The sequence below is a fragment of the Coffea arabica genome, chromosome 11e, assembly GCF_036785885.1.
Source record: "Coffea arabica cultivar ET-39 chromosome 11e, Coffea Arabica ET-39 HiFi, whole genome shotgun sequence".
In the NCBI taxonomy this organism is placed as follows: Eukaryota; Viridiplantae; Streptophyta; class Magnoliopsida; order Gentianales; family Rubiaceae; genus Coffea; species Coffea arabica.
The window spans coordinates 34,168,771-34,194,493 of record NC_092331.1 but is presented as its reverse complement, the minus strand read 5'-3'; the positions used below and the strand labels follow the sequence as shown (position 1 = coordinate 34,194,493).

General features: G+C 42.5%; 48 non-coding genes across 48 annotated transcripts; all 48 read right to left on the bottom strand.

Annotated features, from left to right (window-relative positions):
* Positions 1-188: 188 nt before the first annotated feature.
* Positions 189-307, bottom strand: LOC140031980 (5S ribosomal RNA). Its single transcript, XR_011835905.1, has one exon. It is a non-coding gene; the product is annotated as a 5S ribosomal RNA (ribosomal RNA).
* A 416-nt stretch (positions 308-723) lies between these two features.
* LOC140022916 (5S ribosomal RNA) lies at positions 724-842 on the bottom strand. The gene has a single exon (XR_011826894.1). It is a non-coding gene; the product is annotated as a 5S ribosomal RNA (ribosomal RNA).
* Positions 843-1,258: 416 nt separating this feature from the next.
* LOC140024185 (5S ribosomal RNA) lies at positions 1,259-1,377 on the bottom strand. The gene has a single exon (XR_011828157.1). It is a non-coding gene; the product is annotated as a 5S ribosomal RNA (ribosomal RNA).
* Positions 1,378-1,793: 416 nt separating this feature from the next.
* LOC140024204 (5S ribosomal RNA) lies at positions 1,794-1,912 on the bottom strand. The gene has a single exon (XR_011828176.1). It is a non-coding gene; the product is annotated as a 5S ribosomal RNA (ribosomal RNA).
* A 416-nt stretch (positions 1,913-2,328) lies between these two features.
* Positions 2,329-2,447, bottom strand: LOC140024202 (5S ribosomal RNA). The gene has a single exon (XR_011828174.1). It is a non-coding gene; the product is annotated as a 5S ribosomal RNA (ribosomal RNA).
* A 416-nt stretch (positions 2,448-2,863) lies between these two features.
* LOC140025109 (5S ribosomal RNA) lies at positions 2,864-2,982 on the bottom strand. The gene has a single exon (XR_011829087.1). It is a non-coding gene; the product is annotated as a 5S ribosomal RNA (ribosomal RNA).
* A 417-nt stretch (positions 2,983-3,399) lies between these two features.
* On the bottom strand, positions 3,400-3,518 carry LOC140024184 (5S ribosomal RNA). Its single transcript, XR_011828156.1, has one exon. It is a non-coding gene; the product is annotated as a 5S ribosomal RNA (ribosomal RNA).
* A 416-nt stretch (positions 3,519-3,934) lies between these two features.
* LOC140024201 (5S ribosomal RNA) lies at positions 3,935-4,053 on the bottom strand. Its single transcript, XR_011828173.1, has one exon. It is a non-coding gene; the product is annotated as a 5S ribosomal RNA (ribosomal RNA).
* A 416-nt stretch (positions 4,054-4,469) lies between these two features.
* Positions 4,470-4,588, bottom strand: LOC140022915 (5S ribosomal RNA). The gene has a single exon (XR_011826893.1). It is a non-coding gene; the product is annotated as a 5S ribosomal RNA (ribosomal RNA).
* Positions 4,589-5,004: 416 nt separating this feature from the next.
* LOC140031979 (5S ribosomal RNA) lies at positions 5,005-5,123 on the bottom strand. Its single transcript, XR_011835904.1, has one exon. It is a non-coding gene; the product is annotated as a 5S ribosomal RNA (ribosomal RNA).
* Positions 5,124-5,539: 416 nt separating this feature from the next.
* LOC140022914 (5S ribosomal RNA) lies at positions 5,540-5,658 on the bottom strand. The gene has a single exon (XR_011826892.1). It is a non-coding gene; the product is annotated as a 5S ribosomal RNA (ribosomal RNA).
* A 417-nt stretch (positions 5,659-6,075) lies between these two features.
* On the bottom strand, positions 6,076-6,194 carry LOC140022004 (5S ribosomal RNA). The gene has a single exon (XR_011825986.1). It is a non-coding gene; the product is annotated as a 5S ribosomal RNA (ribosomal RNA).
* A 416-nt stretch (positions 6,195-6,610) lies between these two features.
* LOC140024412 (5S ribosomal RNA) lies at positions 6,611-6,729 on the bottom strand. The gene has a single exon (XR_011828385.1). It is a non-coding gene; the product is annotated as a 5S ribosomal RNA (ribosomal RNA).
* Positions 6,730-7,145: 416 nt separating this feature from the next.
* On the bottom strand, positions 7,146-7,264 carry LOC140023946 (5S ribosomal RNA). Its single transcript, XR_011827912.1, has one exon. It is a non-coding gene; the product is annotated as a 5S ribosomal RNA (ribosomal RNA).
* Positions 7,265-7,681: 417 nt separating this feature from the next.
* LOC140022913 (5S ribosomal RNA) lies at positions 7,682-7,800 on the bottom strand. The gene has a single exon (XR_011826891.1). It is a non-coding gene; the product is annotated as a 5S ribosomal RNA (ribosomal RNA).
* A 417-nt stretch (positions 7,801-8,217) lies between these two features.
* LOC140022912 (5S ribosomal RNA) lies at positions 8,218-8,336 on the bottom strand. The gene has a single exon (XR_011826890.1). It is a non-coding gene; the product is annotated as a 5S ribosomal RNA (ribosomal RNA).
* A 417-nt stretch (positions 8,337-8,753) lies between these two features.
* Positions 8,754-8,872, bottom strand: LOC140024869 (5S ribosomal RNA). The gene has a single exon (XR_011828845.1). It is a non-coding gene; the product is annotated as a 5S ribosomal RNA (ribosomal RNA).
* A 416-nt stretch (positions 8,873-9,288) lies between these two features.
* On the bottom strand, positions 9,289-9,407 carry LOC140025085 (5S ribosomal RNA). Its single transcript, XR_011829063.1, has one exon. It is a non-coding gene; the product is annotated as a 5S ribosomal RNA (ribosomal RNA).
* Positions 9,408-9,823: 416 nt separating this feature from the next.
* LOC140024820 (5S ribosomal RNA) lies at positions 9,824-9,942 on the bottom strand. The gene has a single exon (XR_011828796.1). It is a non-coding gene; the product is annotated as a 5S ribosomal RNA (ribosomal RNA).
* A 416-nt stretch (positions 9,943-10,358) lies between these two features.
* Positions 10,359-10,477, bottom strand: LOC140031978 (5S ribosomal RNA). Its single transcript, XR_011835903.1, has one exon. It is a non-coding gene; the product is annotated as a 5S ribosomal RNA (ribosomal RNA).
* Positions 10,478-10,893: 416 nt separating this feature from the next.
* On the bottom strand, positions 10,894-11,012 carry LOC140023910 (5S ribosomal RNA). Its single transcript, XR_011827877.1, has one exon. It is a non-coding gene; the product is annotated as a 5S ribosomal RNA (ribosomal RNA).
* Positions 11,013-11,429: 417 nt separating this feature from the next.
* Positions 11,430-11,548, bottom strand: LOC140022911 (5S ribosomal RNA). Its single transcript, XR_011826889.1, has one exon. It is a non-coding gene; the product is annotated as a 5S ribosomal RNA (ribosomal RNA).
* Positions 11,549-11,964: 416 nt separating this feature from the next.
* Positions 11,965-12,083, bottom strand: LOC140022910 (5S ribosomal RNA). The gene has a single exon (XR_011826888.1). It is a non-coding gene; the product is annotated as a 5S ribosomal RNA (ribosomal RNA).
* A 417-nt stretch (positions 12,084-12,500) lies between these two features.
* LOC140022909 (5S ribosomal RNA) lies at positions 12,501-12,619 on the bottom strand. Its single transcript, XR_011826887.1, has one exon. It is a non-coding gene; the product is annotated as a 5S ribosomal RNA (ribosomal RNA).
* Positions 12,620-13,036: 417 nt separating this feature from the next.
* On the bottom strand, positions 13,037-13,155 carry LOC140022907 (5S ribosomal RNA). Its single transcript, XR_011826885.1, has one exon. It is a non-coding gene; the product is annotated as a 5S ribosomal RNA (ribosomal RNA).
* Positions 13,156-13,570: 415 nt separating this feature from the next.
* On the bottom strand, positions 13,571-13,689 carry LOC140022906 (5S ribosomal RNA). Its single transcript, XR_011826884.1, has one exon. It is a non-coding gene; the product is annotated as a 5S ribosomal RNA (ribosomal RNA).
* A 417-nt stretch (positions 13,690-14,106) lies between these two features.
* Positions 14,107-14,225, bottom strand: LOC140023682 (5S ribosomal RNA). Its single transcript, XR_011827651.1, has one exon. It is a non-coding gene; the product is annotated as a 5S ribosomal RNA (ribosomal RNA).
* A 416-nt stretch (positions 14,226-14,641) lies between these two features.
* On the bottom strand, positions 14,642-14,760 carry LOC140022905 (5S ribosomal RNA). The gene has a single exon (XR_011826883.1). It is a non-coding gene; the product is annotated as a 5S ribosomal RNA (ribosomal RNA).
* Positions 14,761-15,177: 417 nt separating this feature from the next.
* LOC140023681 (5S ribosomal RNA) lies at positions 15,178-15,296 on the bottom strand. The gene has a single exon (XR_011827650.1). It is a non-coding gene; the product is annotated as a 5S ribosomal RNA (ribosomal RNA).
* Positions 15,297-15,713: 417 nt separating this feature from the next.
* On the bottom strand, positions 15,714-15,832 carry LOC140023680 (5S ribosomal RNA). The gene has a single exon (XR_011827649.1). It is a non-coding gene; the product is annotated as a 5S ribosomal RNA (ribosomal RNA).
* Positions 15,833-16,248: 416 nt separating this feature from the next.
* On the bottom strand, positions 16,249-16,367 carry LOC140022904 (5S ribosomal RNA). Its single transcript, XR_011826882.1, has one exon. It is a non-coding gene; the product is annotated as a 5S ribosomal RNA (ribosomal RNA).
* Positions 16,368-16,784: 417 nt separating this feature from the next.
* LOC140023679 (5S ribosomal RNA) lies at positions 16,785-16,903 on the bottom strand. The gene has a single exon (XR_011827648.1). It is a non-coding gene; the product is annotated as a 5S ribosomal RNA (ribosomal RNA).
* Positions 16,904-17,319: 416 nt separating this feature from the next.
* On the bottom strand, positions 17,320-17,438 carry LOC140022903 (5S ribosomal RNA). Its single transcript, XR_011826881.1, has one exon. It is a non-coding gene; the product is annotated as a 5S ribosomal RNA (ribosomal RNA).
* A 417-nt stretch (positions 17,439-17,855) lies between these two features.
* Positions 17,856-17,974, bottom strand: LOC140023310 (5S ribosomal RNA). Its single transcript, XR_011827280.1, has one exon. It is a non-coding gene; the product is annotated as a 5S ribosomal RNA (ribosomal RNA).
* Positions 17,975-18,390: 416 nt separating this feature from the next.
* On the bottom strand, positions 18,391-18,509 carry LOC140023902 (5S ribosomal RNA). The gene has a single exon (XR_011827868.1). It is a non-coding gene; the product is annotated as a 5S ribosomal RNA (ribosomal RNA).
* A 417-nt stretch (positions 18,510-18,926) lies between these two features.
* LOC140023678 (5S ribosomal RNA) lies at positions 18,927-19,045 on the bottom strand. The gene has a single exon (XR_011827647.1). It is a non-coding gene; the product is annotated as a 5S ribosomal RNA (ribosomal RNA).
* A 416-nt stretch (positions 19,046-19,461) lies between these two features.
* Positions 19,462-19,580, bottom strand: LOC140024360 (5S ribosomal RNA). Its single transcript, XR_011828333.1, has one exon. It is a non-coding gene; the product is annotated as a 5S ribosomal RNA (ribosomal RNA).
* Positions 19,581-19,996: 416 nt separating this feature from the next.
* LOC140021821 (5S ribosomal RNA) lies at positions 19,997-20,115 on the bottom strand. The gene has a single exon (XR_011825803.1). It is a non-coding gene; the product is annotated as a 5S ribosomal RNA (ribosomal RNA).
* A 415-nt stretch (positions 20,116-20,530) lies between these two features.
* Positions 20,531-20,649, bottom strand: LOC140021820 (5S ribosomal RNA). The gene has a single exon (XR_011825802.1). It is a non-coding gene; the product is annotated as a 5S ribosomal RNA (ribosomal RNA).
* Positions 20,650-21,065: 416 nt separating this feature from the next.
* LOC140022902 (5S ribosomal RNA) lies at positions 21,066-21,184 on the bottom strand. The gene has a single exon (XR_011826880.1). It is a non-coding gene; the product is annotated as a 5S ribosomal RNA (ribosomal RNA).
* Positions 21,185-21,600: 416 nt separating this feature from the next.
* On the bottom strand, positions 21,601-21,719 carry LOC140023378 (5S ribosomal RNA). The gene has a single exon (XR_011827348.1). It is a non-coding gene; the product is annotated as a 5S ribosomal RNA (ribosomal RNA).
* A 416-nt stretch (positions 21,720-22,135) lies between these two features.
* On the bottom strand, positions 22,136-22,254 carry LOC140032628 (5S ribosomal RNA). Its single transcript, XR_011836553.1, has one exon. It is a non-coding gene; the product is annotated as a 5S ribosomal RNA (ribosomal RNA).
* Positions 22,255-22,667: 413 nt separating this feature from the next.
* LOC140022901 (5S ribosomal RNA) lies at positions 22,668-22,786 on the bottom strand. Its single transcript, XR_011826879.1, has one exon. It is a non-coding gene; the product is annotated as a 5S ribosomal RNA (ribosomal RNA).
* Positions 22,787-23,203: 417 nt separating this feature from the next.
* On the bottom strand, positions 23,204-23,322 carry LOC140023676 (5S ribosomal RNA). The gene has a single exon (XR_011827645.1). It is a non-coding gene; the product is annotated as a 5S ribosomal RNA (ribosomal RNA).
* Positions 23,323-23,738: 416 nt separating this feature from the next.
* On the bottom strand, positions 23,739-23,857 carry LOC140021819 (5S ribosomal RNA). Its single transcript, XR_011825801.1, has one exon. It is a non-coding gene; the product is annotated as a 5S ribosomal RNA (ribosomal RNA).
* A 416-nt stretch (positions 23,858-24,273) lies between these two features.
* LOC140024430 (5S ribosomal RNA) lies at positions 24,274-24,392 on the bottom strand. The gene has a single exon (XR_011828403.1). It is a non-coding gene; the product is annotated as a 5S ribosomal RNA (ribosomal RNA).
* Positions 24,393-24,808: 416 nt separating this feature from the next.
* Positions 24,809-24,927, bottom strand: LOC140023309 (5S ribosomal RNA). The gene has a single exon (XR_011827279.1). It is a non-coding gene; the product is annotated as a 5S ribosomal RNA (ribosomal RNA).
* A 417-nt stretch (positions 24,928-25,344) lies between these two features.
* On the bottom strand, positions 25,345-25,463 carry LOC140023265 (5S ribosomal RNA). Its single transcript, XR_011827235.1, has one exon. It is a non-coding gene; the product is annotated as a 5S ribosomal RNA (ribosomal RNA).
* Positions 25,464-25,723: the final 260 nt, after the last annotated feature.

The window sequence follows — 25,723 nt, the reverse complement described above, 5'->3', positions numbered from 1 at the left end:
TGCGCCGACAAATTTGAGCGACGATCCGGGCTTTGATCGAGCCGTACCGTTCCTGATTTGTCTCGCGCCTTCAGATCCGCCTTCATGCTTCGAGAAGAAGCAAAATATAAAGCAATCGTTCCGAAGGACCTAAATTACTACAGGATAAAGAACGAATAGAAAATTTGAATTTCGAAACAAAAAAGAGAGGGGTGCAACAAGAGGAATTCCCAGGGGGTCACCCATCCTAGTACTACTCTCGCCCAAGCATGCTTAACTTCGGAGTTCTGATGGGATCCGGTGCATTAGTGCTGGTATGATCGCACCCGCCATGTTCCTTTCGCTTTATTCTTTTAAACTACCCCGTCCTGCGAAGCAGTGTGGCGTTTCTAGACCGAAATTCATTTTAAGCGTCAATTCAAGCATTTTCCTATTATCCTTTTATTTATTTGCTTTCATATTTTTTTTTGTTATTGATTTGCCCCCTGTTTTATTCCATCATCCCGCAACTCTAAATTATCATGAAATCAATCCTTCACGCTTGCGCTGATACGTTTGCGCCGACAAATTTGAGCGACTATCCGGGCTTTGATCGAGCCGTACCGTTCCTGATTTGTCTCGCGCCTTCAGATCCTCCTTCACGCTTCGACAAGAAGCAAAATATTAAGCAATCGTTCCGACGGAGCTAAATTACTACAGGATAAAGAACGAATAGAAAATTTGGATTTCGAAACAAAAAAGAGAGGGGTGCAACACGAGGACTTCCCAGGGGGTCACCAATCCAAGTACTACTCTCGCCCAAACACGCTTAATTTCGAAGTTCTGATGGGATCCGGTGCATTAGTGCTGGTATGATCGCACCCGCCATATTCCTTTCGCTTTATTCTTTTAAACTACCCCGTCCTGCGAAGCAGTGTGGCTTTTCTAGACCGAAATTCATTTTAAGCGTCAATTCAAGCATTTTCCTATTATCCTTTTATTTATTTGCTTTCATATTTTTTTTTGTTATTGATTTGCCCCCTGTTTTATTCCATCATCCCGCAACTCTAAATTATCATGAAATCAATCCTTCACGCTTGCGCTGATACATTTGCGCCGACAAATTTGAGCGACTATCCGGGCTTTGATCGAGCCGTACCGTTCCTGATTTGTCTCGCGCCTTCAGATCCTCCTTCACGCTTCGACAAGAAGCAAAATATTAAGCAATCGTTCCGACGGAGCTAAATTACTACAGGATAAAGAACGAATAGGAAATTTGGATTTCGAAACAAAAAAGAGAGGGGTGCAACACGAGGACTTCCCAGGGGGTCACCAATCCAAGTACTACTTTCGCCCAAACACGCTTAATTTCGAAGTTCTGATGGGATCCGGTGCATTAGTGCTGGTATGATCGCACCCGCCATATTCCTTTCGCTTTATTCTTTTAAACTACCCCGTCCTGCGAAGCAGTGTAGCTTTTCTAGACCGAAATTCATTTTAACCGTCAATTCAAGCATTTTCCTGTTATCCTTTTATTTATTTGCTTTCATATTTTTTTTTGTTATTGATTTGCCCCCTGTTTTTTTCCATCATCCCGCAACTCTAAATTATCAGGAAATCAATCCTTCACGCTTGCGCTGATACATTTGCGCCGACAAATTTGAGCGACGATCCGGGCTTTGATCGAGCCGTACCGTTCCTGATTTGTCTCGCGCCTTCAGATCCTCCTTCACGCTTCGACAAGAAGCAAAATATTAAGCAATCGTTCCGACGGAGCTAAATTACTACAGGATAAAGAACGAATAGGAAATTTGGATTTCGAAACAAAAAAGAGAGGGGTGCAACACGAGGACTTCCCAGGGGGTCACCAATCCAAGTATTACTCTCGCCCAAACACGCTTAATTTCGAAGTTCTGATGGGATCCGGTGCATTAGTGCTGGTATGATCGCACCCGCCATATTCCTTTCGCTTTATTCTTTTAAACTACCCCGTCCTGCGAAGCAGTGTGGCTTTTCTAGACCGAAATTCATTTTAAGCGTCAATTCAAGCATTTTCCTGTTATCCTTTTATTTATTTGCTTTCATATTTTTTTTTGTTATTGATTTGCCCCCTGTTTTTTTCCATCATCCCGCAACTCTAAATTATCAGGAAATCAATCCTTCACGCTTGCGCTGATACATTTGCGCCGACAAATTTGAGCGACGATCCGGGCTTTGATCGAGCCGTACCGTTCCTGATTTGTCTCGCGCCTTCAGATCCTCCTTCACGCTTCGACAAGAAGCAAAATATTAAGCAATCGTTCCGACGGAGCTAAATTACTACAGGATAAAGAACGAATAGGAAATTTGGATTTCGAAACAAAAAAGAGAGGGGTGCAACACGAGGACTTCCCAGGGGGTCACCAATCCAAGTATTACTCTCGCCCAAACACGCTTAATTTCGAAGTTCTGATGGGATCCGGTGCATTAGTGCTGGTATGATCGCACCCGCCATATTCCTTTCGCTTTATTCTTTTAAACTACCCCGTCCTGCGAAGCAGTGTGGCTTTTCTAGACCGAAATTCATTTTAAGCGTCAATTCAAGCATTTTCCTATTATCCTTTTATTTATTTGCTTTCATATTTTTTTTTGTTATTGATTTGCCCCCTGTTTTATTCCATCATCCCGCAACTCTAAATTATCATGAAATCAATCCTTCACGCTTGCGCTGATACATTTGCGCCGACAAATTTGAGCTACTATCCGGGCTTTGATCGAGCCGTACCGTTCCTGATTTGTCTCGCGCCTTCAGATCCTCCTTCACGCTTCGACAAGAAGCAAAATATTAAGCAATCGTTCCGACGGAGCTAAATTACTACAGGATAAAGAACGAATAGGAAATTTGGATTTCGAAACAAAAAAGAGAGGGGTGCAACACGAGGACTTCCCAGGGGGTCACTAATCCAAGTACTACTCTCGACCAAACACGCTTAATTTCGAAGTTCTGATGGGATCCGGTGCATTAGTGCTGGTTTGATCGCACCCGCCATATTCCTTTCCCTTTATTCTTTTAAACTACCCCGTCCTGCGAAGCAGTGTAGCTTTTCTAGACCAAAATTCATTTTAAGCGTCAATTCAAGCATTTTCCTATTATCCTTTTATTTATTTGCTTTCATATTTTTTTTTTGTTATTGATTTGCCCCCTGTTTTTTTCCATCATCCCGCAACTCTAAATTATCATGAAATCAATCCTTCACGCTTGCGCTGATACATTTCCGCCGACAAATTTGAGCGACGATCCGGGCTTTGATCGAGCCGTACCGTTCCTGATTTGTCTCGCGCCTTCAGATCCTCCTTCACGCTTCGACAAGAAGCAAAATATTAAGCAATCGTTCCGACGGAGCTAAATTACTACAGGATAAAGAACGAATAGGAAATTTGGATTTCGAAACAAAAAAGAGAGGGGTGCAACACGAGGACTTCCCAGGGGGTCACCAATCCAAGTACTACTTTCGCCCAAACACGCTTAATTTCGAAGTTCTGATGGGATCCGGTGCATTAGTGCTGGTATGATCGCACCCGCCATATTCCTTTCGCTTTATTCTTTTAAACTACCCCGTCCTGCGAAGCAGTGTAGCTTTTCTAGACCGAAATTCATTTTAACCGTCAATTCAAGCATTTTCCTGTTATCCTTTTATTTATTTGCTTTCATATTTTTTTTTGTTATTGATTTGCCCCCTGTTTTTTTCCATCATCCCGCAACTCTAAATTATCAGGAAATCAATCCTTCACGCTTGCGCTGATACATTTGCGCCGACAAATTTGAGCGACGATCCGGGCTTTGATCGAGCCGTACCGTTCCTGATTTGTCTCGCGCCTTCAGATCCTCCTTCACGCTTCGACAAGAAGCAAAATATTAAGCAATCGTTCCGACGGAGCTAAATTACTACAGGATAAAGAACGAATAGGAAATTTGGATTTCGAAACAAAAAAGAGAGGGGTGCAACACGAGGACTTCCCAGGGGGTCACCAATCCAAGTATTACTCTCGCCCAAACACGCTTAATTTCGAAGTTCTGATGGGATCCGGTGCATTAGTGCTGGTATGATCGCACCCGCCATATTCCTTTCGCTTTATTCTTTTAAACTACCCCGTCCTGCGAAGCAGTGTGGCTTTTCTAGACCGAAATTCATTTTAAGCGTCAATTCAAGCATTTTCCTATTATCCTTTTATTTATTTGCTTTCATATTTTTTTTTGTTATTGATTTGCCCCCTGTTTTATTCCATCATCCCGCAACTCTAAATTATCATGAAATCAATCCTTCACGCTTGCGCTGATACATTTGCGCCGACAAATTTGAGCGACTATCCGGGCTTTGATCGAGCCGTACCGTTCCTGATTTGTCTCGCGCCTTCAGATCCTCCTTCACGCTTCGACAAGAAGCAAAATATTAAGCAATCGTTCCGACGGAGCTAAATTACTACAGGATAAAGAACGAATAGAAAATTTGGATTTCGAAACAAAAAAGAGAGGGGTGCAACACGAGGACTTCCCAGGGGGTCACCAATCCAAGTACTACTCTCGCCCAAACACGCTTAATTTCGAAGTTCTGATGGGATCCGGTGCATTAGTGCTGGTATGATCGCACCCGCCATATTCCTTTCCCTTTATTCTTTTAAACTACCCCGTCCTGCGAAGCAGTGTGGCTTTTCTAGACCGAAATTCATTTTAAGCGTCAATTCAAGCATTTTCCTATTATCCTTTTATTTATTTGCTTTCATATTTTTTTTTGTCATTGATTTGCCCCCTGTTTTTTTCCATCATCCCGCAACTCTAAATTATCATGAAATCAATCATTCACGCTTGCGCTGATACATTTGCGCCGACAAATTTGAGCGACGATCCGGGCTTTGATCGAGCCGTACCGTTCCTGATTTGTCTCGCGCCTTCAGATCCGCCTTCATGCTTCGAGAAGAAGCAAAATATAAAGCAATCGTTCCGAAGGACCTAAATTACTACAGGATAAAGAACGAATAGAAAATTTGAATTTCGAAACAAAAAAGAGAGGGGTGCAACAAGAGGAATTCCCAGGGGGTCACCCATCCTAGTACTACTCTCGCCCAAGCATGCTTAACTTCGGAGTTCTGATGGGATCCGGTGCATTAGTGCTGGTATGATCGCACCCGCCATGTTCCTTTCGCTTTATTCTTTTAAACTACCCCGTCCTGCGAAGCAGTGTGGCGTTTCTAGACCGAAATTCATTTTAAGCGTCAATTCAAGCATTTTCCTATTATCCTTTTATTTATTTGCTTTCATATTTTTTTTTGTTATTGATTTGCCCCCTGTTTTATTCCATCATCCCGCAACTCTAAATTATCATGAAATCAATCCTTCACGCTTGCGCTGATACGTTTGCGCCGACAAATTTGAGCGACTATCCGGGCTTTGATCGAGCCGTACCGTTCCTGATTTGTCTCGCGCCTTCAGATCCTCCTTCACGCTTCGACAAGAAGCAAAATATTAAGCAATCGTTCCGACGGAGCTAAATTACTACAGGATAAAGAACGAATAGAAAATTTGGATTTCGAAACAAAAAAGAGAGGGGTGCAACACGAGGACTTCCCAGGGGGTCACCAATCCAAGTACTACTCTCGCCCAAACACGCTTAATTTCGAAGTTCTGATGGGATCCGGTGCATTAGTGCTGGTATGATCGCACCCGCCATATTCCTTTCGCTTTATTCTTTTAAACTACCCCGTCCTGCGAAGCAGTGTGGCTTTTCTAGACCGAAATTCATTTTAAGCGTCAATTCAAGCATTTTCCTATTATCCTTTTATTTATTTGCTTTCATATTTTTTTTTTGTTATTGATTTGCCCCCTGTTTTTTTCCATCATCCCGCAACTCTAAATTATCATGAAATCAATCCTTCACGCTTGCGCTGATACATTTGCGCCGACAAATTTGAGCGACGATCCGAGCTTTGATCGAGCCGTACCGTTCCTGATTTGTCTCGCGCCTTCAGATCCTCCTTCACGCTTCGACAAGAAGCAAAATATTAAGCAATCGTTCCGACGGAGCTAAATTACTACAGGATAAAGAACGAATAGGAAATTTGGATTTCGAAACAAAAAAGAGAGGGGTGCAACACGAGGACTTCCCAGGTGGTCACCAATCCAAGTACTACTCTCGCCCAAACACGCTTAATTTCGAAGTTCTGATGGGATCCGGTGCATTAGTGCTGGTATGATCGCACCCGCCATATTCCTTTCGCTTTATTCTTTTAAACTACCCCGTCCTGCGAAGCAGTGTGGCTTTTCTAGACCGAAATTCATTTTAAGCGTCAATTCAAGCATTTTCCTATTATCCTTTTATTTATTTGCTTTCATATTTTTTTTTGTTATTGATGTGCACCCTGTTTTTTTCCATCATCCCGCAACTCTAAATTATCATGAAATCAATCCTTCACGCTTGCGCTGATACATTTGCGCCGACAAATTTGAGCGACGATCCGGGCTTTGATCGAGCCGTACCGTTCCTGATTTGTCTCGCGCCTTCAGATCCTCCTTCACGCTTCGACAAGAAGCAAAATATTAAGCAATCGTTCCGACGGAGCTAAATTACTACAGGATAAAGAACGAATAGGAAATTTGGATTTCGAAACAAAAAAGAGAGGGGTGCAACACGAGGACTTCCCAGGGGGTCACTAATCCAAGTACTACTCTCGCCCAAACACGCTTAATTTCGAAGTTCTGATGGGATCCGGTGCATTAGTGCTGGTATGATCGCACCCGCCATATTCCTTTCGCTTTATTCTTTTAAACTACCCCGTCCTGCGAAGCAGTGTGGCTTTTCTAGACCGAAATTCATTTTAAGCGTCAATTCAAGCATTTTCCTATTATCCTTTTATTTATTTGCTTTCATATTTTTTTTTGTTATTGATTTGCCCCCTGTTTTATTCCATCATCCCGCAACTCTAAATTATCATGAAATCAATCCTTCACGCTTGCGCTGATACATTTGCGCCGACAAATTTGAGCGACTATCCGGGCTTTGATCGAGCCGTACCGTTCCTGATTTGTCTCGCGCCTTCAGATCCTCCTTCACGCTTCGACAAGAAGCAAAATATTAAGCAATCGTTCCGACGGAGCTAAATTACTACAGGATAAAGAACGAATAGAAAATTTGGATTTCGAAACAAAAAAGAGAGGGGTGCAACACGAGGACTTCCCAGGGGGTCACCAATCCAAGTACTACTCTCGCCCAAACACGCTTAATTTCAAAGTTCTGATGGGATCCGGTGCATTAGTGCTGGTATGATCGCACCCGCCATATTCCTTTCGCTTTATTCTTTTAAACTACCCCGTCCTGCGAAGCAGTGTGGCTTTTCTAGACCGAAATTCATTTTAAGCGTCAATTCAAGCATTTTCCTATTATCCTTTTATTTATTTGCTTTCATATTTTTTTTTTGTTATTGATTTGCCCCCTGTTTTTTTCCATCATCCCGCAACTCTAAATTATCATGAAATCAATCCTTCACGCTTGCGCTGATACATTTGCGCCGACAAATTTGAGCGACGATCCGAGCTTTGATCGAGCCGTACCGTTCCTGATTTGTCTCGCGCCTTCAGATCCTCCTTCACGCTTCGACAAGAAGCAAAATATTAAGCAATCGTTCCGACGGAGCTAAATTACTACAGGATAAAGAACGAATAGGAAATTTGGATTTCGAAACAAAAAAGAGAGGGGTGCAACACGAGGACTTCCCAGGGGGTCACCAATCCAAGTACTACTCTCGCCCAAACACGCTTAATTTCGAAGTTCTGATGGGATCCGGTGCATTAGTGCTGGTATGATCGCACCCGCCATATTCCTTTCGCTTTATTCTTTTAAACTACCCCGTCCTGCGAAGCAGTGTGGCTTTTCTAGACCGAAATTCATTTTAAGCGTCAATTCAAGCATTTTCCTATTGTCCTTTTATTTATTTTGCTTTCATATTTTTTTTTGTTATTGATTTGCCCCCTGTTTTTTTCCATCATCCCGCAACTCTAAATTATCATGAAATCAATCCTTCACGCTTGCGCTGATACATTTGCGCCGACAAATTTGAGCGACGATCCGGGCTTTGATCGAGCCGTACCGTTCCTGATTTGTCTCGCGCCTTCAGATCCTCCTTCACGCTTCGACAAGAAGCAAAATATTAAGCAATCGTTCCGACGGAGCTAAATTACTACAGGATAAAGAACGAATAGAAAATTTGGATTTCGAAACAAAAAAGAGAGGGGTGCAACACGAGGACTTCCCAGGGGGTCACCAATCCAAGTACTACTCTCGCCCAAACACGCTTAATTTCGAAGTTCTGATGGGATCCGGTGCATTAGTGCTGGTATGATCGCACCCGCCATATTCCTTTCGCTTTATTCTTTTAAACTACCCCGTCCTGCGAAGCAGTGTGGCTTTTCTAGACCGAAATTCATTTTAACCGTCAATTCAAGCATTTTCCTATTATCCTTTTATTTATTTGCTTTCATATTTTTTTTTTGTTATTGATTTGCCCCCTGTTTTTTTCCATCATCCCGCAACTCTAAATTATCATGAAATCAATCCTTCACGCTTGCGCTGATACATTTGCGCCGACAAATTTGAGCGACGATTCGGGCTTTGATCGAGCCGTACCGTTCCTGATTTGTCTCGCGCCTTCAGATCCTCCTTCACGCTTCGACAAGAAGCAAAATATTAAGCAATCGTTCCGACGGAGCTAAATTACTACAGGATAAAGAACGAATAGGAAATTTGGATTTCGAAACAAAAAAGAGAGGGGTGCAACACGAGGACTTCCCAGGGGGTCACTAATCCAAGTACTACTCTCGCCCAAACACGCTTAATTTCGAAGTTCTGATGGGATCCGGTGCATTAGTGCTGGTTTGATCGCACCCGCCATATTCCTTTCCCTTTATTCTTTTAAACTACCCCGTCCTGCGAAGCAGTGTAGCTTTTCTAGACCGAAATTCATTTTAAGCGTCAATTCAAGCATTTTCCTATTATCCTTTTATTTATTTGCTTTCATATTTTTTTTTGTTATTGATTTGCCCCCTGTTTTTTTCCATCATCCCGCAACTCTAAATTATCATGAAATCAATCCTTCACGCTTGCGCTGATACATTTCCGCCGACAAATTTGAGCGACGATCCGGGCTTTGATCGAGCCGTACCGTTCCTGATTTGTCTCGCGCCTTCAGATCCTCCTTCACGCTTCGACAAGAAGCAAAATATTAAGCAATCGTTCCGACGGAGCTAAATTACTACAGGATAAAGAACGAATAGGAAATTTGGATTTCGAAACAAAAAAGAGAGGGGTGCAACACGAGGACTTCCCAGGGGGTCACCAATCCAAGTACTACTTTCGCCCAAACAAGCTTAATTTCGAAGTTCTGATGGGATCCGGTGCATTAGTGCTGGTATTATCGCACCCGCCATATTCCTTTCGCTTTATTCTTTTAAACTACCCCGTCCTGCGAAGCAGTGTAGCTTTTCTAGACCGAAATTCATTTTAACCGTCAATTCAAGCATTTTCCTGTTATCCTTTTATTTATTTGCTTTCATATTTTTTTTTGTTATTGATTTGCCCCCTGTTTTTTTCCATCATCCCGCAACTCTAAATTATCATGAAATCAATCCTTCACGCTTGCGCTGATACATTTGCGCCGACAAATTTGAGCGACGATCCGGGCTTTGATCGAGCCGTACCGTTCCTGATTTGTCTCGCTCCTTCAGATCCTCCTTCACGCTTCGACAAGAAGCAAAATATTAAGCAATCGTTCCGACGGAGCTAAATTACTACAGGATAAAGAACGAATAGGAAATTTGGATTTCGAAACAAAAAAGAGAGGGGTGCAACACGAGGACTTCCCAGGGGGTCACCAATCCAAGTATTACTCTCGCCCAAACACGCTTAATTTCGAAGTTCTGATGGGATCCGGTGCATTAGTGCTGGTATGATCGCACCTGCCATATTCCTTTCGCTTTATTCTTTTAAACTACCCCGTCCTGCGAAGCAGTGTGGCTTTTCTAGACCGAAATTCATTTTAAGCGTCAATTCAAGCATTTTCCTATTATCCTTTTATTTATTTGCTTTCATATTTTTTTTTGTCATTGATTTGCCCCCTGTTTTTTTCCATCATCCCGCAACTCTAAATTATCATGAAATCAATCATTCACGCTTGCGCTGATACATTTGCGCCGACAAATTTGAGCGACGATCCGGGCTTTGATCGAGCCGTACCGTTCCTGATTTGTCTCGCGCCTTCAGATCCGCCTTCATGCTTCGAGAAGAAGCAAAATATAAAGCAATCGTTCCGAAGGACCTAAATTACTACAGGATAAAGAACGAATAGAAAATTTGAATTTCGAAACAAAAAAGAGAGGGGTGCAACAAGAGGAATTCCCAGGGGGTCACCCATCCTAGTACTACTCTCGCCCAAGCATGCTTAACTTCGGAGTTCTGATGGGATCCGGTGCATTAGTGCTGGTATGATCGCACCCGCCATGTTCCTTTCGCTTTATTCTTTTAAACTACCCCGTCCTGCGAAGCAGTGTGGCGTTTCTAGACCGAAATTCATTTTAAGCGTCAATTCAAGCATTTTCCTATTATCCTTTTATTTATTTGCTTTCATATTTTTTTTTGTTATTGATTTACCCCCTGTTTTATTCCATCATCCCGCAACTCTAAATTATCATGAAATCAATCATTCACGCTTGCGCTGATACATTTGCGCCGACAAATTTGAGCGACTATCCGGGCTTTGATCGAGCCGTACCGTTCCTGATTTGTCTCGCGCCTTCAGATCCTCCTTCACGCTTCGACAAGAAGCAAAATATTAAGCAATCGTTCCGACGGAGCTAAATTACTACAGGATAAAGAACGAATAGAAAATTTGGATTTCGAAACAAAAAAGAGAGGGGTGCAACACGAGGACTTCCCAGGGGGTCACCAATCCAAGTACTACTCTCGCCCAAACACGCTTAATTTCGAAGTTCTGATGGGATCCGGTGCATTAGTGCTAGTATGATCGCACCCGTCATATTCCTTTCGCTTTATTCTTTTAAACTACCCCGTCCTGCGAAGCAGTGTGGCTTTTCTAGACCGAAATTCATTTTAAGCGTCAATTCAAGCATTTTCCTATTATCCTTTTATTTATTTGCTTTCATATTTTTTTTTTGTTATTGATTTGCCCCCTGTTTTTTTCCATCATCCCGCAACTCTAAATTATCATGAAATCAATCCTTCACGCTTGCGCTGATACATTTGCGCCGACAAATTTGAGCGACGATCCGAGCTTTGATCGAGCCGTACCGTTCCTGATTTGTCTCGCGCCTTCAGATCCTCCTTCACGCTTCGACAAGAAGCAAAATATTAAGCAATCGTTCCGACGGAGCTAAATTACTACAGGATAAAGAACGAATAGGAAATTTGGATTTCGAAACAAAAAAGAGAGGGGTGCAACACGAGGACTTCCCAGGGGGTCACCAATCCAAGTACTACTCTCGCCCAAACACGCTTAATTTCGAAGTTCTGATGGGATCCGGTGCATTAGTGCTGGTATGATCGCACCCGCCATATTCCTTTCGCTTTATTCTTTTAAACTACCCCGTCCTGCGAAGCAGTGTGGCTTTTCTAGACCGAAATTCATTTTAAGCGTCAATTCAAGCATTTTCCTATTATCCTTTTATTTATTTGCTTTCATATTTTTTTTTGTTATTGATGTGCACCCTGTTTTTTTCCATCATCCCGCAACTCTAAATTATCATGAAATCAATCCTTCACGCTTGCGCTGATACATTTGCGCCGACAAATTTGAGCGACGATCCGGGCTTTGATCGAGCCGTACCGTTCCTGATTTGTCTCGCGCCTTCAGATCCTCCTTCACGCTTCGACAAGAAGCAAAATATTAAGCAATCGTTCCGACGGAGCTAAATTACTACAGGATAAAGAACGAATAGGAAATTTGGATTTCGAAACAAAAAAGAGAGGGGTGCAACACGAGGACTTCCCAGGGGGTCACCAATCCAAGTACTACTCTCGCCCAAACACGCTTAATTTCGAAGTTCTGATGGGATCCGGTGCATTAGTGCTGGTATGATCGCACCCGCCATATTCCTTTCGCTTTATTCTTTTAAACTACCCCGTCCTGCGAAGCAGTGTGGCTTTTCTAGACCGAAATTCATTTTAAGCGCCAATTCAAGCATTTTCCTATTATCCTTTTATTTATTTGCTTTCATATTTTTTTTTTGTTATTGATTTGCACCCTGTTTTTTTCCATCATCCCGCAACTCTAAATTATCATGAAATCAATCCTTCACGCTTGCGCTGATACATTTGCGCCGACAAATTTGAGCGACGATCCGGGCTTTGATCGAGCCGTACCGTTCCTGATTTGTCTCGCGCCTTCAGATCCTCCTTCACGCTTCGACCAGAAGCAAAATATTAAGCAATCGTTCCGACGGAGCTAAATTACTACAGGATAAAGAACGAATAGGAAAATTGGATTTCGAAACAAAAAAGAGAGGGGTGCAACACGAGGACTTCCCAGGGGGTCACCAATCCAAGTACTACTCTCGCCCAAACACGCTTAATTTCGAAGTTCTGATGGGATCCGGTGCATTAGTGCTGGTATGATCGCACCCGCCATATTCCTTTCCCTTTATTCTTTTAAACTACCCCGTCCTGCGAAGCAGTGTGGCTTTTCTAGACCGAAATTCATTTTAAGCGTCAATTCAAGCATTTTCCTATTATCCTTTTATTTATTTGCTTTCATATTTTTTTTTTGTTATTGATTTGCCCCCTGTTTTTTTCCATCATCCCGCAACTCTAAATTATCATGAAATCAATCCTTCACGCTTGCGCTGATACATTTGCGCCGACAAATTTGAGCGACGATCCGGGCTTTGATCGAGCCGTACCGTTCCTGATTTGTCTCGCGCCTTCAGATCCTCCTTCACGCTTCGACAAGAAGCAAAATATTAAGCAATCGTTCCGACGGAGCTAAATTACTACAGGATAAAGAACGAATAGGAAATTTGGATTTCGAAACAAAAAAGAGAGGGGTGCAACACGAGGACTTCCCAGGGGGTCACCAATCCAAGTACTACTCTCGCCCAAACACGCTTAATTTCGAAGTTCTGATGGGATCCGGTGCATTAGTGCTGGTATGATCGCACCCGCCATATTCCTTTCGCTTTATTCTTTTAAACTACCCCGTCCTGCGAAGCAGTGTAGCTTTTCTAGACCGAAATTCATTTTAAGCGTCAATTCAAGCATTTTCCTATTATCCTTTTATTTATTTGCTTTCATATTTTTTTTTGTTATTGATTTGCCCCCTGTTTTTTCCATCATCCCGCAACTCTAAATTATCATGAAATCAATCCTTCACGCTTGCGCTGATACATTTGCGCCGATAAATTTGAGCGACGATCCGGGCTTTGATCGAGCCGTACCGTTCCTGATTTGTCTCGCGCCTTCAGATCCTCCTTCACGCTTCGACAAGAAGCAAAATATTAAGCAATCGTTCCGACGGAGCTAAATTACTACAGGATAAAGAACGAATAGGAAATTTGGATTTCGAAACAAAAAAGAGAGGGGTGCAACACGAGGACTTCCCAGGGGGTCACCAATCCAAGTACTACTCTCGCCCAAACACGCTTAATTTCGAAGTTCTGATGGGATCCGGTGCATTAGTGCTGGTATGATCGCACCCGCCATATTCCTTTCGCTTTATTCTATTAAACTACCCCGTCCTGCGAAGCAGTGTGGCTTTTCTAGACCGAAATTCATTTTAAGCGTCAATTCAAGCATTTTTCTATTATCCTTTTATTTATTTGCTTTCATATTTTTTTTTTGTTATTGATTTGCCCCCTGTTTTTTTCCATCATCCCGCAACTCTAAATTATCATGAAATCAATCCTTCACGCTTGCGCTGATACATTTGCGCCGACAAATTTGAGCGACGATCCGGGCTTTGATCGAGCCGTACCGTTCCTGATTTGTCTCGCACCTTCAGATCCTCCTTCACGCTTCGACAAGAAGCAAAATATTAAGCAATCGTTCCGACGGAGCTAAATTACTACAGGATAAAGAACGAATAGAAAATTTGGATTTCGAAACAAAAAAGAGAGGGATGCAACACGAGGACTTCCCAGGGGGTCACCAATCCAAGTACTACTCTCGCCCAAACACGCTTAATTTCGAAGTTCTGATGGGATCCGGTGCATTAGTGCTGGTATGATCGCACCCGCCATATTCCTTTCGCTTTATTCTTTTAAACTACCCCGTCCTGCGAAGCAGTGTGGCTTTTCTAGACCGAAATTCATTTTAAGCGTCAATTCAAGCATTTTCCTATTATACTTTTATTTATTTGCTTTCATATTTTTTTTTGTTATTGATTTGCCCCCTGTTTTTTTCCATCATCCCGCAACTCTAAATTATCATGAAATCAATCCTTCACGCTTGCGCTGATACATTTGCGCCGACAAATTTGAGCGACGATCCGGGCTTTGATCGAGCCGTACCGTTCCTGATTTGTCTCGCGCCTTCAGATCCTCCTTCACGCTTCGACAAGAAGCAAAATATTAAGCAATCGTTCCGACGGAGCTAAATTACTACAGGATAAAGAACGAATAGGAAATTTGGATTTCGAAACAAAAAAGAGAGGGGTGCAACACGAGGACTTCCCAGGGGGTCACCAATCCAAGTACTACTCTCGCCCAAACACGCTTAATTTCGAAGTTCTGATGGGATCCGGTGCATTAGTGCTGGTATGATCGCACCCGCCATATTCCTTTCGCTTTATTCTTTTAAACTACCCCGTCCTGCGAAGCAGTGTGGCTTTTCTAGACCGAAATTCATTTTAAGCGTCAATTCAAGTATTTTTCTATTATCCTTTTATTTATTTGCTTTCATATTTTTTTTTTGTTATTGATTTGCCCCCTGTTTTTTTTCATCATCCCGCAACTCTAAATTATCATGAAATCAATCCTTCACGCTTGCGCTGATACATTTGCGCCGACAAATTTGAGCGACGATCCGGGCTTTGATCGAGCCGTACCGTTCCTGATTTGTCTCGCGCCTTCAGATCCTCCTTCACGCTTCGACAAGAAGCAAAATATTAAGCAATCGTTCCGACGGAGCTAAATTACTACAGGATAAAGAACGAATAGGAAATTTGGATTTCGAAACAAAAAAGAGAGGGATGCAACACGAGGACTTCCCAGGGGGTCACCAATCCAAGTACTACTCTCGCCCAAACACGCTTAATTTCGAAGTTCTGATGGGATCCGGTGCATTAGTGCTGGTATGATCGCACCCGCCATATTCCTTTCGCTTTATTCTTTTAAACTACCCCGTCCTGCGAAGCAGTGTGGCTTTTCTAGACCGAAATTCATTTTAAGCGTCAATTCAAGCATTTTTCTATTATCCTTTTATTTATTTGCTTTCATATTTTTTTTTTGTTATTGATTTGCCCCCTGTTTTTTTCCATCATCCCGCAACTCTAAATTATCATGAAATCAATCCTTCACGCTTGCGCTGATACATTTGCGCCGACAAATTTGAGCGACGATCCGGGCTTTGATCGAGCCGTACCGTTCCTGATTTGTCTCGCACCTTCAGATCCTCCTTCACGCTTCGACAAGAAGCAAAATATTAAGCAATCGTTCCGACGGAGCTAAATTACTACAGGATAAAGAACGAATAGAAAATTTGGATTTCGAAACAAAAAAGAGAGGGATGCAACACGAGGACTTCCCAGGGGGTCACCAATCCAAGTACTACTCTCGCCCAAACACGCTTAATTTCGAAGTTCTGATGGGATCCGGTGCATTAGTGCTGGTATGATCGCACCCGCCATATTCCTTTCGCTTTATTCTTTTAAACTACCCCGTCCTGCGAAGCAGTGTGGCTTTTCTACACCGAAATTCATTTTAAGCGTCAATTCAAGCATTTTCCTATTATACTTTTATTTATTTGCTTTCATATTTTTTTTTGTTATTGATTTGCCCCCTGTTTTTTTCCATCATACCGCAACTCTAAATTATCATGAAATCAATCCTTCACGCTTGCGCTGATACATTTGCGCCGACAAATTTGAGCGACGATCCGGGCTTTGATCGAGCCGTACCGTTCCTGATTTGTCTCGCGCCTTCAGATCCTCCTTCACGCTTCGACAAGAAGCAAAATATTAAGCAATCGTTCCGACGGAGCTAAATTACTACAGGATAAAGAACGAATAGGAAATTTGGATTTCGAAACAAAAAAGAGAGGGGTGCAACACGAGGACTTCCCAGGGGGTCACCAATCCAAGTACTACTCTCGCCCAAACACGCTTAATTTCGAAGTTCTGATGGGATCCGGTGCATTAGTGCTGGTATGATCGCACCCGCCATATTCCTTTCGCTTTATTCTTTTAAACTACCCCGTCCTGCGAAGCAGTGTGGCTTTTCTAGACCGAAATTCATTTTAAGCGTCAATTCAAGTATTTTTCTATTATCCTTTTATTTATTTGCTTTCATATTTTTTTTTTGTTATTGATTTGCCCCCTGTTTTTTTTCATCATCCCGCAACTCTAAATTATCATGAAATCAATCCTTCACGCTTGCGCTGATACATTTGCGCCGACAAATTTGAGCGACGATCCGGGCTTTGATCGAGCCGTACCGTTCCTGATTTGTCTCGCGCCTTCAGATCCTCCTTCACGCTTCGACAAGAAGCAAAATATTAAGCAATCGTTCCGACGGAGCTAAATTACTACAGGATAAAGAACGAATAGGAAATTTGGATTTCGAAACAAAAAAGAGAGGGATGCAACACGAGGACTTCCCAGGGGGTCACCAATCCAAGTACTACTCTCGCCCAAACACGCTTAATTTCGAAGTTCTGATGGGATCCGGTGCATTAGTGCTGGTATGATCGCACCCGCCATATTCCTTTCGCTTTATTCTTTTAAACTACCCCGTCCTGCGAAGCAGTGTGGCTTTTCTAGACCGAAATTCATTTTAAGCGTCAATTCAAGCATTTTCCTATTATCGTTTTATTTATTTGCTTTCATAATTTTTTTTGTTATTGATTTGCCCCCTGTTTTTTTCCATCATCCCGCAACTCTAAATTATCATGAAATCAATCCTTCACGTTTGCGCTGATACATTTGCGCCGACAAATTTGAGCGACTATCCGGGCTTTGATCGAGCCGTACCGTTCCTGATTTGTCTCGCGCCTTCAGATCCTCCTTCACGCTTCGACAAGAAGCAAAATATTAAGCAATCGTTCCGACGGAGCTAAATTACTACAGGATAAAGAACGAATAGGAAATTTGGATTTCGAAACAAAAAAGAGAGGGGTGCAACACGAGGACTTCCCAGGGGGTCACCAATCCAAGTACTACTCTCGCCCAAACACGCTTAATTTCGAAGTTCTGATGGGATCCGGTGCATTAGTGCTGGTATGATCGCACCCGCCATATTCTTTTCGCTTTATTCTTTTAAACTACCCCGTCCTGCGAAGCAGTGTGGCTTTTCTAGACCGAAATTCATTTTAAGCGTCAATTCAAGTATTTTCCTATTATCCTTTTATTTATTTGCTTTCATATTTTTTTTTTGTTATTGATTTGCCCCCTGTTTTTTTCCATCATCCCGCAACTCTAAATTATCATGAAATCAATCCTTCACGCTTGCGCTGATACATTTGCGCCGACAAATTTGAGCGACGATCCGGGCTTTGATCGAGCCGTACCGTTCCTGATTTGTCTCGCGCCTTCAGATCCTCCTTCACGCTTCGACAAGAAGCAAAATATTAAGCAATCGTTCCGACGGAGCTAAATTATTACAGGATAAAGAACGAATAGGAAATTTGGATTTCGAAACAAAAAAGAGAGGGGTGCAACACGAGGACTTCCCAGGGGGTCACCCATCCTAATACTGCTTACGCCCAAGCACGCTTAACTTCGGAGTTCTGATGAGATACGGTGCATTAGTGCTGGTATGATCGCACCCACAACGTTCCTTTCGCTTTATTCTTTTAAACTACCCCGTCCTGCGAAGCAGTGTGGCTTTTCTAGACCGAAATTCATTTTAAGCGTCAATTCAAGCATTTTCCTATTATCCTTTTATTTATTTGCTTTCATATTTTTTTTTGATATTGATTTGCCCCCTATTTTTTTCCATCATCCCGCAACTCTAAATTATCATGAAATCAATCCTTCACGCTTGCGCTGATACATTTGCGCCGACAAATTTGAGCGACGATCCGGGCTTTGATCGAGCCGTACCGTTCCTGATTTGTCTCGCGCCTTCAGATCCTCCTTCACGCTTCGACAAGAAGCAAAATATTAAGCAATCGTTCCGACGGAGCTAAATTACTAAAGGATAAAGAACGAATAGGAAATTTGGATTTCGAAACAAAAAAGAGAGGGGTGCAACACGAGGACTTCCCAGGGGGTCACCAATCCAAGTACTACTCTCGCCCAAACACGCTTAATTTCGAAGTTCTGATGGGATCCGGTGCATTAGTGCTGGTATGATCGCACCAGCCATATTCCTTTCGCTTTATTCTTTTAAACTACCCCGTCCTGCGAAGCAGTGTGGCTTTTCTAGACCGAAATTCATTTTAAGCGTCAATTCAAGTATTTTTCTATTATCCTTTTATTTATTTGCTTTCATATTTTTTTTTTGTTATTGATTTGCCCCCTGTTTTTTTTCATCATCCCGCAACTCTAAATTATCATGAAATCAATCCTTCACGCTTGTGCTGATACATTTGCGCCGACAAATTTGAGCGACGATCCGGGCTTTGATCGAGCCGTACCGTTCCTGATTTGTCTCGCGCCTTCAGATCCTCCTTCACGCTTCGACAAGAAGCAAAATATTAAGCAATCGTTCCGACGGAGCTAAATTACTACAGGATAAAGAACGAATAGGAAATTTGGATTTCGAAACAAAAAAGAGAGGGATGCAACACGAGGACTTCCCAGGGGGTCACCAATCCAAGTACTACTCTCGCCCAAACACGCTTAATTTCGAAGTTCTGATGGGATCCGGTGCATTAGTGCTGGTATGATCGCACCCGCCATATTCCTTTCGTTTTATTCTTTTAAACTACCCCGTCCTGCGAAACAGTGTGGCTTTTCTAGACCGAAATTCATTTTAAGCGTCAATTCAAGCATTTTCCTATTATCCTTTTATTTATTTGCTTTCATATTTTTTTTTGTTATTGATTTGCCCCCTGTTTTTTTCCATCATCCCGCAACTCTAAATTATCATGAAATCAATCCTTCACGCTTGCGCTGATACATTTGCGCCGACAAATTTGAGCGACTATCCGGGCTTTGATCGAGCCGTACCGTTCCTGATTTGTCTCGCGCCTTCAGATCCTCCTTCACGCTTCGACAAGAAGCAAAATATTAAGCAATCGTTCCGACGGAGCTAAATTACTAAAGGATAAAGAACGAATAGGAAATTTGGATTTCGAAACAAAAAAGCGAGGGATGCAACACGAGGACTTCCCAGGGGGTCACCAATCCAAGTACTACTCTCGCCCAAACACGCTTAATGTCGAAGTTCTGATGGGATCCGGTGCATTAGTGCTGGTATGATCGCACCCGCCATATTCCTTTCGCTTTATTCTTTTAAACTACCCCGTCCTGCGAAGCAGTGTAGCTTTTCTAGACCGAAATTCATTTTAAGCGTCAATTCAAGCATTTTCCTATTATCCTTTTATTTATTTTCTTTCATATTTTTTTTTGTTATTGATTTGCCCCCTGTTTTTTTCCATCATCCCGCAACTCTAAATTATCATGAAATCAATCCTTCACGCTTGCGCTGATACATTTGCGCCGACAAATTTGAGCGACGATCCGGGCTTTGATCGAGCCGTACCGTTCCTGATTTGTCTCGCGCCTTCAGATCCTCCTTCACGCTTCGACAAGAAGCAAAATATTAATCAATCGTTCCGACGGAGCTAAATTATTACAGGATAAAGAACGAATAGGAAATTTGGATTTCGAAACAAAAAAGAGAGGGGTGCAACACGAGGACTTCCCAGGGGGTCACCCATCCTAATACTGCTTACGCCCAAGCACGCTTAACTTCGGAGTTCTGATGGGATACGGTGCATTAGTGCTGGTATGATCGCACCCACAACGTTCCTTTCGCTTTATTCTTTTAAACTACCCCGTCCTGCGAAGCAGTGTGGCTTTTCTAGACCGAAATTCATTTTAAGCGTCAATTCAAGCATTTTCCTATTATCCTTTTATTTATTTGCTTTCATATTTTTTTTGATATTGATTTGCCCCCTGTTTTTTTCCATCATCCCGCAACTCTAAATTATCATGAAATCAATCCTTCACGCTTGCGCTGATACATTTGCGCCGACAAATTTGAGCGACGATCCGGGCTTTGATCGAGCCGTACCGTTCCTGATTTGTCTCGCGCCTTCAGATCCTCCTTCACGCTTCGACAAGAAGCAAAATATTAAGCAATCGTTCCGACGGAGCTAAATTACTACAGGATAAAGAACGAATAGGAAATTTGGATTTCGAAACAAAAAAGAGAGGGGTGCAACACGAGGACTTCCCAGGGGGTCACCCATCCTAATACTGCTTACGCCCAAGCACGCTTAACTTCGGAGTTCTGATGGGATACGGTGCATTAGTGCTGGTATGATCGCACCCACAACGTTCCTTTCGCTTTATTCTTTTAAACTACCCCGTCCTGCGAAGCAGTGTGGCTTTTCTAGACCGAAATTCATTTTAAGCGTCAATTCAAGCATTTTCCTATTATCCTTTTATTTATTTGCTTTCATATTTTTTTTTGATATTGATTTGCCCCCTGTTTTTTTCCATCATCCTGCAACTCTAAATTATCATGAAATCAATCCTTCACGCTTGCGCTGATACATTTGCGCCGACAAATTTGAGCGACGATCCGGGCTTTGATCGAGCCGTACCGTTCCTGATTTGTCTCGCGCCTTCAGATCCTCCTTCACGCTTCGACAAGAAGCAAAATATTAAGCAATCGTTCCGACGGAGCTAAATTACTACAGGATAAAGAACGAATAGGAAATTTGGATTTCGAAACAAAAAAGAGAGGGGTGCAACACGAGGACTTCCCAGGGGGTCACCAATCCAAGTACTACTCTCGCCCAAACACGCTTAATTTCGAAGTTCTGATGGGATCCGGTGCATTAGTGCTGGTATGATCGCACCCGCCATATTCCTTTCGCTTTATTCTTTTAAACTACCCCGTCCTGCGAAGCAGTGTGGCTTTTCTAGACCGAAATTCATTTTAAGCGTCAATTCAAGTATTTTTCTATTATCCTTTTATTTATTTGCTTTCATATTTTTTTTTGTTATTGATTTGCCCCCTGTTTTTTTTCATCATCCCGCAACTCTAAATTATCATGAAATCAATCCTTCACGCTTGCGCTGATACATTTGCGCCGACAAATTTGAGCGACGATCCGGGCTTTGATCGAGCCGTACCGTTCCTGATTTGTCTCGCGCCTTCAGATCCTCCTTCACGCTTCGACAAGAATCAAAATATTAAGCAATCGTTCCGACGGAGCTAAATTACTACAGGATAAAGAACGAATAGGAAATTTGGATTTCGAAACAAAAAAGAGAGGGATGCAACACGAGAACTTCCCAGGGGGTCACCAATCCAAGTACTACTCTCGCCCAAACACGCTTAATTTCGAAGTTCTGATGGGATCCGGTGCATTAGTGCTGGTATGATCGCACCCGCCATATTCCTTTCGCTTTATTCTTTTAAACTACCCCGTCCTGCGAAGCAGTGTAGCTTTTCTAGACCGAAATTCATTTTAAGCGTCAATTCAAGCATTTTCCTATTATCCTTTTTATTTATTTGCTTTCATATTTTTTTTGTTATTGATTTGCCCCCTGTTTTTTTCCATCATCCCGCAACTCTAAATTATCATGAAATCAATCCTTCACGCTTGCGCTGATACATTTGCGCCGATGAATTTGAGCGACGATCCGGGCTTTGATCGAGCCGTACCGTTCCTGATTTGTCTCGCGCCTTCAGATCCTCCTTCACGCTTCGACAAGAAGCAAAATATTAAGCAATCGTTCCGACGGAGCTAAATTACTACAGGATAAAGAACGAATAGGAAATTTGGATTTCGAAACAAAAAAGAGAGGGGTGCAACACGAGAACTTCCCAGGGGGTCACCCATCCTAATACTGCTTACGCCCAAGCACGCTTAACTTCGGAGTTCTGATGGGATACGGTGCATTAGTGCTGGTATGATCGCACCCACAACGTTCCTTTCGCTTTATTCTTTTAAACTACCCCGTCCAGCGAAGCAGTGTGGCTTTTCTAGACCGGAATTCATTTTAAGCGTCAATTGAAGCATTTTCCTCTTATCCTTTTATTTATTTACTTTATATTTTTTTGTTATTGATTTGCACCCTGTTTTTTTCCATCATCCCGCAACTCTAAATTATCATGAAATCAATCCTTCACGCTTGCGCTGATACATTTGCGCCGACAAATTTGAGCGACGATCCGGGCTTTGATCGAGCCGTACCGTTCCTGATTTGTCTCGCGCCTTCAGATCCTCCTTCACGCTTCGACAAGAAGCAAAATATTAAGCAATCGTTCCGACGGAGCTAAATTACTACAGGATAAAGAACGAATAGGAAATTTGGATTTCGAAACAAAAAAGAGAGGGGTGCAACACGAGGACTTCCCAGGGGGTCACCAATCCAAGTACTACTCTCGCCCAAACACGCTTAATTTCGAAGTTCTGATGGGATCCGGTGCATTAGTGCTGGTATGATCGCACCCGCCATATTCCTTTCGCTTTATTCTTTTAAACTACCCCGTCCTGCGAAGCAGTGTGGCTTTTCTAGACCGAAATTCATTTTAAGCGTCAATTCAAGTATTTTTCTATTATCCTTTTATTTATTTGCTTTCATATTTTTTTTTTGTTATTGATTTGCCCCCTGTTTTTTTTCATCATCCCGCAACTCTAAATTATCATGAAATCAATCCTTCACGCTTGCGCTGATACATTTGCGCCGACAAATTTGAGCGACGATCCGGGCTTTGATCGAGCCGTACCGTTCCTGATTTGTCTCGCGCCTTCAGATCCTCCTTCACGCTTCGACAAGAATCAAAATATTAAGCAATCGTTCCGACGGAGCTAAATTACTACAGGATAAAGAACGAATAGGAAATTTGGATTTCGAAACAAAGAAGAGAGGGATGCAACACGAGGACTTCCCAGGGGGTCACCAATCCAAGTACTACTCTCGCCCAAACACGCTTAATTTCGAAGTTCTGATGGGATCCGGTGCATTAGTGCTGGTATGATCGCACCCGCCATATTCCTTTCGCTTTATTCTTTTAAACTACCCCGTCCTGCGAAGCAGTGTAGCTTTTCTAGACCGAAATTCATTTTAAGCGTCAATTAAAGCATTTTCCTATTATCCTTTTATTTATTTGCTTTCATATTTTTTTTTGTTATTGATTTGCCCCCTGTTTTTTTCCATCATCCCGCAACTCTAAATTATCATGAAATCAATCCTTCACGCTTGCGCTGATACATTTGCGCCGACAAATTTGAGCGACGATCCGGGCTTTGATCGAGCCGTACCGTTCCTGATTTGTCTCGCGCCTTCAGATCCTCCTTCACGCTTCGACAAGAAGCAAAATATTAAGCAATCGTTCCGACGGAGCTAAATTATTACAGGATAAAGAACGAATAGGAAATTTGGATTTCGAAACAAAAAAGAGAGGGGTGCAACACGAGGACTTCCCAGGGGGTCACCCATCCTAATACTGCTTACGCCCAAGCACGCTTAACTTCGGAGTTCTGATGGGATACGGTGCATTAGTGCTGGTATGATCGCACCCACAACGTTCCTTTCGCTTTATTCTTTTAAACTACCCAGTCCTACGAAGCAGTGTGGCTTTTCTAGACCGAAATTCATTTTAAGCGTCAATTCAAGCATTTTCCTATTATCCTTTTATTTATTTGCTTTCATATTTTTTTTTGATATTGATTTGCCCCCTGTTTTTTTCCATCATCCCGCAACTCTAAATTATCATGAAATCAATCCTTCACGCTTGCGCTGATACATTTGCGCCGACAAATTTGAGCGACGATCCGGGCTTTGATCGAGCCGTACCGTTCCTGATTTGTCTCGCGCCTTCAGATCCTCCTTCACGCTTCGACAAGAAGCAAAATATTAAGCAATCGTTCCGACGGAGCTAAATTACTACAGGATAAAGAACGAATAGGAAATTTGGATTTCGAAACAAAAAAGAGAGGGGTGCAACACGAGGACTTCCCAGGGGGTCACCCATCCTAATACTGCTTACGCCTAAGCACGCTTAACTTCGGAGTTCTGATGAGATACGGTGCATTAGTGCTGGTATGATCGCACCCACAACGTTCCTTTCGCTTTATTCTTTTAAACTACCCCGTCCTGCGAAGCAGTGTGGCTTTTCTAGACCGAAATTCATTTTAAGCGTCAATTCAAGCATTTTCCTATTATCCTTTTATTTATTTGCTTTCATATTTTTTTTTTATATTGATTTGCCCCCTGTTTTTTTCCATCATCCTGCAAATCTAAATTATCATGAAATCAATCCTTCACGCTTGCGCTGATACATTTGCGCCGACAAATTTGAGCGACGATCCGGGCTTTGATCGAGCCGTACCGTTCCTGATTTGTCTCGCGCCTTCAGATCCTCCTTCACGCTTCGACAAGAAGCAAAATATTAAGCAATCGTTCCGACGGAGCTAAATTACTACAGGATAAAGAACGAATAGGAAATTTGGATTTCGAAACAAAAAAGAGAGGGGTGCAACACGAGGACTTCCCAGGGGGTCACCCATCCTAATACTGCTTACGCCCAAGCACGCTTAACTTCGGAGTTCTGATGAGATACGGTGCATTAGTGCTGGTATGATCGCACCCACAACGTTCCTTTCGCTTTATTCTTTTAAACTACCCCGTCCTGCGAAGCAGTGTGGCTTTTCTAGACCGAAATTCATTTTAAGCGTCAATTCAAGTATTTTTCTATTATCCTTTTATTTATTTGCTTTCATATTTTTTTTTTGTTATTGATTTGCCCCCTGTTTTTTTTCATCATCCCGCAACTCTAAATTATCATGAAATCAATCCTTCACGCTTGCGCTGATACATTTGCGCCGATGAATTTGAGCGACGATCCGGGCTTTGATCGAGCCGTACCGTTCCTGATTTGTCTCGCGCCTTCAGATCCTCCTTCACGCTTCGACAAGAATCAAAATATTAAGCAATCGTTCCGACGGAGCTAAATTACTACAGGATAAAGAACGAATAGGAAATTTGGATTTCGAAACAAAAAAGAGAGGGATGCAACACGAGGACTTCCCAGGGGGTCACCCATCCTAATACTGCTTACGCCCAAGCACGCTTAACTTCGGAGTTCTGATGGGATACGGTGCATTAGTGCTGGTATGATCGCACCCACAACGTTCCTTTCGCTTTATTCTTTTAAACTACCCCGTCCTGCGAAGCAGTGTAGCTTTTCTAGACCGAAATTCATTTTAAGCGTCAATTGAAGCATTTTCCTATTATCCTTTTTATTTATTTGCTTTCATATTTTTTTTGTTATTGATTTGCCCCCTGTTTTTTTCCATCATCCCGCAACTCTAAATTATCATGAAATCAATCCTTCACGCTTGCGCTGATACATTTGCGCCGACAAATTTGAGCGACGATCCGGGCT